Source organism: Neofelis nebulosa, chromosome X (genome assembly GCF_028018385.1).
Source record: "Neofelis nebulosa isolate mNeoNeb1 chromosome X, mNeoNeb1.pri, whole genome shotgun sequence".
In the NCBI taxonomy this organism is placed as follows: domain Eukaryota; kingdom Metazoa; phylum Chordata; class Mammalia; order Carnivora; family Felidae; genus Neofelis; species Neofelis nebulosa.
The window spans coordinates 66,719,387-66,731,669 of record NC_080800.1 but is presented as its reverse complement, the minus strand read 5'-3'; positions in this window follow the sequence as shown (position 1 = coordinate 66,731,669).

Genomic DNA, 12,283 nt, shown 5'->3' with positions numbered 1-12,283 from the left:
CCTGAGAAACGTAACAGAAACCCATGGGGGAGGGGAAGGGAAAAAAAAAAAAAAGAGGTTAGAGTGGGAGAGAGCCAAAGCATAAGAGACTGTTAAAAACTGAGAACAAACTGAGGGTTGATGGGGGGTGGGAGGGAGGGCAGGGTGGGTGATGGGTATTGAGGAGGGCACCTTTTGGGATGAGCACTGGGTGTTGTATGGAAACCAATTTGACAGTAAATTTCATATATTAAAAAATAAATAAATAAATAAAAAAAATTAAAAAAAAAAAATTACAATAGTACTACCTCACAACCCAGCAATTGCCCTACTAGATATTTACCCAAAGTGCAAAAAAGTATTTATTCAAAACAATACATGCACTCCAATGTTTATAGCAGCATTAACAATGATTGCCAGGTTATGGAAAGAGCCCAAATGTCCATGGACTGAAGAATGGATAAAGAAGTGATGGTATAGGTAGTCCCCCAAAAAGATAGCACAGAGGAGGACGCTGGGCTCACCCCATCCTGCTGATCGCTTAGATTCCACCCACATCAGCCTAAATAACCCAGAAAACCGCCGGAACACTAGCAGAATGGACTCTCTGGAGCCAAGGGTAGACAAGAGGCCCATGGAAGTGGGTAGGAAGGTCGGAGAGATGGTGCGTGTTACATGGACTGGTGGGAAGGAACCAGGCGGTGGAGGGCCAGCCCACCAGGCAAGGCAGAGCCCCCGAAGTCTGGCTTGCAAAAGCAGAGGGGTTGGACTGCATGAGTTCTGACAGCCAGTGGGACTTAAGATCTGGAACGTTAAAAGTCAACAGCTCTGCTTTTGGAGAGTGGGGAGGGTGAGAGGACGCTGGGAGGGAGAGTTGTTGAGCCTCGGTAGGACAGAGCTCAGTGGGGGAACAGAAGTGGGGGAACTTTTCCCTCTCCCATCCCCCAGCCGAAATTCCAAAGGGAACCAGTTCTCCTCACCTTATTTGCTTCCACCTCGCAGACACCCAAGGATGTGCTTCTGTGGATCCATCCTTCCGATGGGCCTGCCTCCCTCCCGGTGCTGCAGGGCCCCTCCCGCAGGGGACCAACAAGGGCAAAGTGAGCTAAGCCTGCCCCTCCCGCCCCTGTGTACCTTGCTAATACATCCTTGGCCAGATCCCATCGAGGCAGCACCACAAGCCTGATAGTGTGCAAGTATCCCAGACAGGGGCCGCACACTCCACAGTGAGTCCTGCCCCTGGGAGAGGGGAAGATAAGGTACATACCAGTCTGACTGTGGCCCCAGCAGTGGGCTGGGGGCAGACATCAGGTCTGACTGTGGCCCTGCCCACCAACACAAGTTTCTACAGACAGCACAGAGGAAGTACCCTGCAGGTTGGAGCTACTGCAGGGATGAACCAAAATGGCAAAATGGAAGAATTCTCCTCAAAAGAAACTCCAGGAAGTAGCGACAGCTAACGAATTAATCAAAAATGATTTAAGCAATATAACGGAACAAGAATTTAGAGTAATAGTCATAAAATTAATCCCTGGCTTGAGAAAAAGCATAAAGAACACCAGAGAATCTAATGCTACAGAGATCAAAGAACTAAAATATAGTCATGATGAATTAAAAATTGCTATAAATGAGGTGTAAAATAAAATAGAGGTGGCCATACCACAGATTGAAGAGGCAGAGGAGAAAATAGGTGAATTAGAAGAGAAAATTATGGAAAAACAAAATCTGGGGGAAAAAAGAGATAAAAAGAATCCAGGAATATGAGGGAAGAATTAGAGAACTAAGTGATATAACCAAATGGAACGATATTCATAACTTAGAAATTCCAGAAGAAGAAGAAGAGAGAGGAAGGGGCTGAAGGTGTATGTGAACAAATCATAGCTGAGAACTTCCGTGATCTGGGGAAGGAAACAGGCATTGAAATCCAAGAAGTACAGAGAACTCCCTTCAGACGTCACTTGAATCAATCTTCTGCACGACATATCATAGTGAAACTGGCAAAATACAAGGATAGAGAGAGAATTCTGAAAGCAGCTCAGGTTAAACGGGCCCTAACATACAAATGTAGACACATAAGGGTCAAAGCAGACCTATCTTCTGAAAGGAATGAAGATAGGACAGGACTTATCTTCAGGCCAGAAAGGAACGGCAGGAAATCTTCACTGTGATGAACAGAAAAAATGTGCAGCCGAGAATCCTTTAGCCAGCAAGTCTGCCATTCAGAATAGAAGGAGAGATAAAGGTCTTCCTAAAAAAAAAACTGAAGGAATTCATCACCACTAAACCAGCCCTACAAAAGATGCCTCTAAACACATATCTTTCAATAATAACACTGAATGTAAATGGACTAAATGGTTCAACCAAAAGACATAGGGAAACAGAATGGACAAAAAAACAAGATCCATCTATTTTCTGTCTACAAGAGACTAATTTTAGACCTGAGGACACCTTCAGATTGAAAGTGAGGGGATGGAGAACTATCTATCATGCTACTGGAAGTCAAAAGACAGCTGGAGTAGCCGTACTTATACCAGACAAACTAGACTTTAAATTAAAGGCTGTAACAAGAGATGAAGAAGGGCATTATATAATAATCACAGGGTCTATCCATCAGGAAGAGCTAACAATTATAAATGTCTATGTACCGACTACTGGAGCACCCAAATTTTTAAAAGAATAAATCACAAACATAAGCAATCTTATCAATAAGAATGTGGTAATTGCAGGGGACTTTAATGCTCTATGTATAGCAATGGACAGATCATCTATTCACAGAATCAGTGAAGAAACAATGGCCCTGAATGATACTATGGACCAGATGGACTTGACAGATATATTTAGAACTCTGCATTCCAAAGAAATGGAATATACTTTCTTCTCGAGTGCACATGGAAAATCCTCCAGGATAGATCACATACTGGGTCACCAAACATCCCTTAATAAATGTAAAAGAATTGAGATGATACCATGCACACTTTCAGACCACAATGAGATGAAACTTGAAATCAACCACAGGAAAAAGTCTGAAAAACCTCCAAAAGCATGGAGGGTAATGAACACCCTACTAAAGAATGAATGGGTCAACCAGGCAATTAGAGAATAAATTAAAGGACATATGAAAAAAAAATAAAATGAAAATACAACAATCCAAATGCTTTGGGATGCAGCGAAGGAAGGCCTGAGAGGAAAATACATTGCAATTCAGAACTATCTCAAGAAACAAAAACATCCCAAATACAAAATCTAACAGCACACCTAAAGGAAATAGAAGCAGAACATAAAAGACACCCCAAGCCCAGAAGAAGAAGAGAAATAATAAAGATCAGAGCAGAAATAAACAATATAGAATCTAAAAACATAGTAGAGCAGATCAATGAAACCAACAGTTGGTTTTCTGAAAAAAAATAAGCAAAATTGATAAACCTCTAGCCAGGCTACTCAAAAATAAAAGGGGAGAGGACCCAAATAGATAAAATCATGAATAAAAATGGAAGTATTACAACCAATCCCTCAGAAATACAAGCAATTATCAGGGAATACTATGAAAAATTATATGCCAACAAACTGGACAACCTGGAAGAAATGGACAAATTCCTAAGCACCCACACACTTCCAAAACTCAAACAGGAAGAACTAGAAAACTTGAACAGACCCATAACCAGCGAAGAAATTGAATCAGTTATCAAAAATCTCCCAACAAATAAGAGTCTAGGACCAGATGGCTTCCCTGGGGAATTCTACCAGACATGTAAAGCATAGATAATACCCATCCTTCTCAAACTGTTCCAAAAAAATAGAAAGGAAAGGAAAACTTCCAGACTCATTCTATGAAGCCAGCATTACTTGGATTCCCAAACCAGACAAAGCCCCGGCAAAAAAAGAGAACCACAGGCCAATATCCCTGATGAATATGGATGCAAAAATTCTCAATAAGATACTAGCAAATCGAATTCAATAGCATATAAAAAGAATTATTCACCATGATCAAGTGGGATTCATTCCTGGGTTGCAGGGCTGGTTCAACATTCGCAAATCAATCAACGTGATACATCACATTAATAAAAGGAAAGATAAGAACCATATGATCCTGTTAATAGAAACAGAAAAAAAGCATTTGACAACATTCAGCATCCTTTCTTAATAAAAACCCTCGAGAAAGTTGGGATAGAAGGCACATATTTAAACCTCATAGAAGCCATTTATGAAGCGCCCACAACTAATATCGTCCTCAATGGGGAAAAACTGAGAGCTTTCCCCCTGAGATCAGGAAGATGACAGGGATGTCCACTCTCAACTCTGTTGTTTAACGTAGTGTTGGAAGATCTAGCATCAGCAATCAGACAACAAAAGGAAATCAAAGGCATCAAAATAGACACAGATGAAGTCAAGCTTTCACTTTTTGCGGACGACATGATACTATACATGTAAAACCTGATAGACTCCAAAAGTCTGCTAAAAATGATACATGAATTCAGCAAAGTTGCAGGATACCAAACCAATGTACACAAACCAGTTGCATTCTTATACACTAATAATGAAGCAACAGAGAGACAGATACATACACTGATCCCATTCACAATTGCACCAAGAATCAAAAAATACTTAGAAATAAACCTAACCAAAGATGTAAAACATCTGTATGCTGACAACTATAGAAAGCTTATGAAGGAAATTGAAGAAGATACTAAGAAATGGAAAAACATTCCATACTCATGGATTCGAAGAATAAATATTGTTAAAATGTCAATACTACCCAAAGCAATCTACACATTCAATGCAATCCTAATCAAAATTGCACCAGAACTCTTCTCGAAGCTAGAACAAGCAATCCTAAAATTTGTATGGAGCCACAAAAGACCCCAAAAAGCCAAAGTAAGATTGAAGAAGAAGACCAAAGCGGGAGGCATCACAATCCCAGACTTTCGCCTCTACTATAAAGCTGTAGTCATCAAGACAGTATGGTATTGGCTCATAAATAGACACATAGACCAATGGAATAGAAGAGAGACCCCAGAATTGGACCCACACAAGTATGGCCAACTAATCTTTGACAAAGCAGGAAAGAACATCCAATGGAAAAAAGACAGTATCTTTAACAAATGGTGCTGGGAGAACTGGACAGCAACACGCAGAAGAATGAAAATAGACCTTTCTTAAACCATACACAAAAATAAACTCAAAATGGATGAAAGACCTGAATGTGAGACAGGAAACCCTCAAAACCCTAGAGGGGAAAAAAAGGAAAAAACTTTTCTGACCTCAGCCGCAGCAATTTCTTACTCGACACATCTCCAAAGGCAAGGGAATTAAAGGAAAAACGAACTATTGGGATCTCATCAAGATAAAAGTCTTCTGCACTGCAAAGGAAACAATCAACAAAACTAAAAGGCAACCAACAGAATGGGGAAAAAATATTTGCAAATGACATATCGGGCAAAGGGCTAGTATCCAAAATCTATAAAGAACTCACCAAACTCTACACACGAAAAACAAATAATCCAGTGAAGAAATGGGCAGAAGACATGAATAGACACTTCTCTAAGGAAGACACCCAGATGGCCAACAGGCACATGAAAAGATGCTCAACGTCACTCCTCATCAGGGAAATACAGATCAAAACCACACTCAGATATCACCTCACGCCAGTCAGAGTGGCTAAAATGAACACATCAGGAGACTATAGATGCTGGCGAGGATGTGGAGAATTGGGAACCCTCTTGCACTGTTGGTGGGAATGCAAACTGGTGCAGCCGCTCTGGAAAACAGTGTGGAAGTTCCTCAAAAATTTAAAAATAGATCTACCCTATGACCCAACAATAGCATGACTAGGAATATACCCAAGGGATACAGGAGTGCTGATGCATAGGGGCACTTGTACCACAACGTTTATAGCAGCACTTTCAACAATAGCCAAATTATGGAAAGAGCCTAAATGTCCATCAACTGATGAATGGATAAAGAAGTTGTGGTTTATATACACAATGGGATACTACTTGGCAATGAGAAAGAATGAAATGTTGCCTTTTGTAGCAACATGGATGGAACTGGAGAGTGTTATGCTAAGTGAAATAAGTCATACAGAGAAAGACAGATACCATATGTTTTCACTCTTATGTGGATCCCGGGAAACTTAACAGAAGACCATGGGGGAGGGGAAGGAGAAAAAAAAGAGAGGGAGGGAGCCAAACCATATGAGACTCTTAAAAACTGAGAATAAACTGAGGGTTGATGGGGGGTCAGAGGGAGGGGAAAGTGGGTGATGGTCATTGAGGAGGGCACCTGTTGGGATGAGCACTGAGCATTGTATGGAAACAAATTTGCCTATAAATTTCATATTTAAAAAAAAGTATTGTAATTTTACTGTCAGTTTCCACATGCCTCATAGCTAGTATACAGAAATACATTTGATATTTGACTTTGGATCGTGAAACCTTCCTGAAATCATTTATTTGAGATTTTATGTAGAGTCTTTAAGATCACCTATATAGACAAGCATGTCATTTGCAAATAGGGCAGTCATATTCCTTCGTTTACAATTTGTATATCTTTTACTTAATTTTCTTACATTTTTTACAGGCCAGGACTTCCAATACTATGTTGAATAAGAGTGGTTAGAGCAGACAGCCTTTGCTTTTTTTTTTTTTTTGATTTTACAAGGGATGCATTTTGTTTTTTATCATTAAGTATGGTGGTAGCTGTAGGCATTTTATAAATTTTTTTTATCAAGTTGAGGAATTTCTTCTCTATTATTCATTTGCCGAGATTTTTAAAAATCACAAATAGATGCTGATTTTTGACAACAGTTTTATGCAGGAATTTATATGGTCATATAATTTTTTTTCTTCAGCTTGTTGATACATGATTGTTTACATTGATTGAATTTCAAATATTTAACCAGCATTAGATTCCTGGAATAAGTCCTACTTTTTTGTGATATGCAATTCGTATTTTTGCTGGATTCAATTTGCTAGTAGTTTGTTGAGGATTTTTGTGTCTCTGAACATGAGAAATATTGATGTTTTCTTTTTTTATATGTTATTTTCTTTTAGTTTTGTCATTAGGGTAATACTGTTATGAAAATAATTTGGAGTGCATTCCCTCCTCTTAATTTTTGGAAGTGATTGTGTAGAATTGAAACTAGTTGTTTTTTGTATTTTTTAAAGTTATTATTTATTTATTTTGAGAGAGAGAGAGAGAGAGCTTGAGCATGGGAGGAGCAGAGAGAGAGAGAGAGAGAGAGAGAGAGAGAGAGAGAAAGAGAGAGAGAGAGAGAGAGAGAGAGAGAGAGAGAGAGAGAATCCCAAACAGGCTCAGCACTGTTAGCACAGAGCCCAACACAAGGCTCGAACTCACAAACCATGATATCATGACCTGAGCTGAAATCAAGAGTCAGATGTCTAACTGACCTAGCACCCAGCTGCCCTGAACTAGTTATTTTTAAATATTTAGTAGATTTCTCCAGTGAAGTTATTTGGACCTGGTGATTCCTTTTTCAAAAGATTTTAAATTCCAAATTCAATATTTTACATCTTAATAAAATTATTGTGGTTCTCTCTTTTTTTAATTTTGTGAGCATTGTTAGTTTTTGGTATTTGAGAAATTGGTATATTGATTCTAAGTTTTGGAATTTATAAGAAAATGTTGGTCATAGTGTGCCTTAATTATATTTTTAATGTCTGTGGTATCTGTAGTTATATCACCAGTAGCATTCCTGATATTGGTAATTTTTGTCTTTTTATCATATTTCTCTTGTCACAACTTTATCAATTTTATTGGTCATTTCACAAAACCACCCGACAAAAATGCATTTTCTCTATTGTTTTTCTGATTTCAATTTCATCGATTTCTGCTCTTGTCTTTATTATATCCTTCCTCCTCTTTGTTTTGACCTTGTTTTCTTCTAATTTCTCTAATTTTTTGAGGTAGAAACATGAATTATTGTTATAAAATCTTTTCTCTTTACTAATATCAGTATTTATTATAGTAAATTTCCTTCTCAAAACTGATTTAGTACATCCCACATATTTTGACATGTTGTGTTTTTATTTTCATTCAGTTCCAGGTATATTTTCATGTACTTTGAAACAACTATGTTTGACTTTTCTATTATTTTACAGTGTGTTATTTATTTTTCCAGTGTTTGGTAATTTTTCCTTTTTTTTTTTCATTTGCCTTATCCAAAACAAAGTTGGATTTTATTGTCAGAGAACACACTCTGTATCTGTCATTATTTCTACATTTGTTGAGGTTTTTTATGGCCCTGAATACAATCCGTCATAATGAACATTCCTAATTTTCTCTCATTTGAAAATCATTATTTCCCCTTCATTTCTGAGGGATACTTTCACTAGATACAGAACTGATGCTGGAAATTCTTTTCTTTCAGCATTTGAAAAATGTGGCATTTTCGTCTGGTCTTCATTGCTTTCTATGAGAAATCCACTGTTATTTGAGTTATTGTTTCCATGTAGGTAATGCATCATTTCTCTCTGGTTGTTTTCAGTATTTTTCTTTGTCTCTAGTTTTTGGAAGTTTGTATGTGCCACGTCTTGATATGGATTTTCTTTGGGTTTATCATCTTAAATCTGCAGATTTATGACACTTGCCAAATTTTGGAAGTTTTCAGCCATTATTTATTTTAATACTCTTTCACCTCAAATTCTTTCTTCTCTCCTCTTGGACAACATAAATGTTAGATCTTTTATTTTATTATTGTCCCACCATCCCTGAGACTGTGCTTATTTGTTTGTGTATATTTTCAATCTGTTGTTCATATCTGGTAGTTTCTATTGTTCTGTTTTTGAGTTCATGGATTCTTTCTTTTATTGTCTTCAATCTACTACTTGGCCACCCAGAATGTTTTTTATTCTTTATTTTAGTAATTGTATTTACTGATTCTATAATTTCCCTTTGACTTTATTTTATATTTTATGTTTTGTTGTGATTTTCTATTTTTCACTTTTTCTAGAGTGTTCACAATAATTAATTGAAACATATTTATGATTGCTGCTTTAAAACACTTGTCAGATATTTCCAACATCCGAGTCACTGCAATGTTGAGGGGTGAATGTTCAATTCCCCACTGGTCCCTGCTGACACCATCCTGGCCAAAGAATGGCCCTAACTTGCTCTGCCATTTTGCCAATGGGTAACAGTAAAAGATTAGCACCTTTTTCTGTTCTAGTGACTCCTTCCCAGTAAAAATGTTGCACTGACTTATAGTGTCTCATTGCCACTGGTTTTGGGTGGCAGTTCAGCTCTCTATTGTTCCCTGATGAGGACAGATATGGTAGCTAACTAGCATCACCTTGCACTTGTTCTATCTCAGTTATTTCAGGTGTATGAGGAAGTTGAGTTCCCACTGACTTCAGATTGGGGTAAGTAAACTACCATCAAGCACTACATTGCATAGCCTTATTGACATATTCTGACTTATTGATGTTGGGTTACAATGGAAATTCAGCTCTGTCTAAACCTCTCTTACTGCAAGGGAGGGAAAAGAAAAGTACCACTTTCACTATCTGATTCTATTTTAATTATTCTGGGTGAGAATGAAAGCTCAGCTTTTCTATGGCCCCACTGAAACTAGGGGAGTTGAAAGTAAAGAGTCTTAAACTGCCTCATTCTACCTTGTTGCTTCTGGGTGGAGTTAGAACTTTAGCTCCCTACAGGGCCCCTCTGACACTGGAGAAAAGTGGGTATGAAGAAGAGAGAGAAGTAACATTGCCTCACACTACTCTTTCTACTTCATTTCTGTGGGGTGACAGTGAAAACCCATCTTCCTACTTGGCCTTATTGACACTACTCAGGTAGTGGAATCAAAGTATTGCCTACTATTACCAGGCAGGAGATGGAAGTCCCACCAATACCACCCTGATAGAAGAATTAGGGAACCATTTATCCATTGATGTTTGGCTTGGCTGGCATGGACACTATCAAAAATGCTCTCTGTTCTAATTTGCTACCCTCGCCTACATGCTTTGGAAAGAGAATCAACTTTCTTTGGGGCCCTTTATATCTATGTTTATTGGCAATTTTGGATTGTAAGTTTCTCCAGCACAATGTCCAGGATATATAAGAGGAAAACAAAACCCAACAGGATGCTCTCCTGTGTTGCTCAAGTCCCAAGGTCTCCAGGCTCTCTCTTTTCTTCTTTTCACTTTTCAGAGTTTTCTTATGCTTTATTTTTAGTTGTATGAGGAAGAACTTGAGAGTAAGAGGCAATTCCATCTTGGCCAGAAGTATTATATATTTTAGAGTAAAATATAGAAATATCTTAAACATTTTATTTTTAAAAATTTATTTATTTAAATTCAAGTCAGTTAACATACAGTGTAGTATTGGTTATAGGAGTAGAACCCAGTGATTCATCACTTACATATAACAAGTGCTCATCCCAACGAGTGCCCTCCTTAATACCCATCACCTAGTTAGCCCATTACCCCACCCACCTCCCCTCCAACAACCCTCAATTTGTTCTCTGAATTTAAGAGACTCTCATGGTTTGCTTCCCTCTCTGTTTTTATCTTACTTTATAATAAGGTAATGGATTAAGTTTCTCCTGTATTCTCAGTGGAATTTTGTACAGCCACTCAAATCACATTAGCAAATAATACTTATTGACATGAGAAAAATACCATGGTAAAGAGTATCAGAATGCAAAATTCTATGTACGTACAATTATACCAATTACATAAGAGGTGTGTGTGTGTGTGTGTGTGTGTGTGTGTGTGTGTGTGTGTGAAAGTATTCCCATGTTTGTGTATGCAAGTAGATGAAAGAAATAAGGCTGAAATTTTTACAAAAATGGTAGCAGTGGATACCTTTGCGGATTGGGATTATGCGTAATTTTTATTTCCTGCTTTATACCTTTCTGTTTCCAAATGTTCTACAATGGACATGACTTACTTTCATAATCAGGGGAAAAAATAAAATCCTGATTAAATTAGATGCTCCATTCTTGACAAAACCATTTTGAATTTTTTTTTTCAACATTTTTTATTTTTTTTTATTTTTGGGACAGAGAGAGACAGAGCATGAACGGGGGAGGGGCAGAGAGAGAGGGAGACACAGAATCGGAAACAGGCTCCAGGCTCCAAGCCATCAGCCCAGAGCCTGACGCGGGGCTCGAACTCACGGACCGCGAGATCGTGACCTGGCTGAAGTCGGACGCTTAACCGACTGCGCCACCCAGGCGCCCCGACAAAACCATTTTGGTTCTATCAAGGAAAGCCTGTTGCCAGTGACAGAACTAAGAAGTGAGTTTAACCCAATTAACAATGTTTAAATCTATAGAATTTCAGCAAAGAGGTGTGTAGAAAAAGGTAAGCTACAGAGAGAATTTGGTAATAGCTTCCTAAATCTTGAACTGGAAGAGTATAAGTGCTTTTGAGATGTAAAAATGTTTTAGGCAGCTACCACCAAGACATTTTAAGAAAATTATTTGAATTCTCCTAGGCCATTTTCTCCTAATATTTTCGATATATTTCCTTAAGAATTTACTAATTCAGTATCATTACATGGAAATGCTAGAACACATCATGGGAAAACCTTAGACCCTGAGAGATCCTTTGTTTTATGCTCTTTCCTGCTTCCTTTTACCAGATAAGTCAAAGACCTCTAAGGCCAACCAGATATAAACTGTCTTGAATGAAGTCTCCAGAATCTCAGTTACATGAAAACCTGAAGCTCAGTTTATTCTCATAACATAATTAGAGATAAATTATTTGATCAGCCCTAATTTCAAGCCAGCAGTAGAAAGCTCAGTTCTAGATCAACATAAAAGATGCAGTCCAGTCCCACCCACTCCAGTTACTTTAGGTTTAAAGATTCTTTTTGGTACATAGGTCCATAAAATTTGGGTTTTATTATTAGTTCCTTGTTGTAAATCTGTCTTAGAAGTAGAAAAAATTTTACCCCTTGGGTAGATGTGTGTGGAGCTGCTAGTTCTTGATTGTGGTAAAGAGGGACATGTGCTGTTCATTATCTCTCCCCCACTCTTTGCTTCCTCTCTTCTGTACCTTCTCCACCTGATCAAGGGGTTGGTATTTGAGAAGGGAGGCAACTGTAAAATTGAGGCTCCACATGCTAATGGTACTAAATTTGCTTCTTCTTTGGTTATAGTTCTTGTTGCTTCTCTTTGAGATGCTGTACAGACAGACAGACAAAATTATAGACTGTGTGTTTTCTTTGTGATGTGTACATGCTGAATGATGGTGACTTCTTTTAGGATGTTCTGGGAATAAGCAATATGTGCACCTAAGACTGTGTTATGCTTTAGTTCTAGGGCATAAAAGACCCTGAG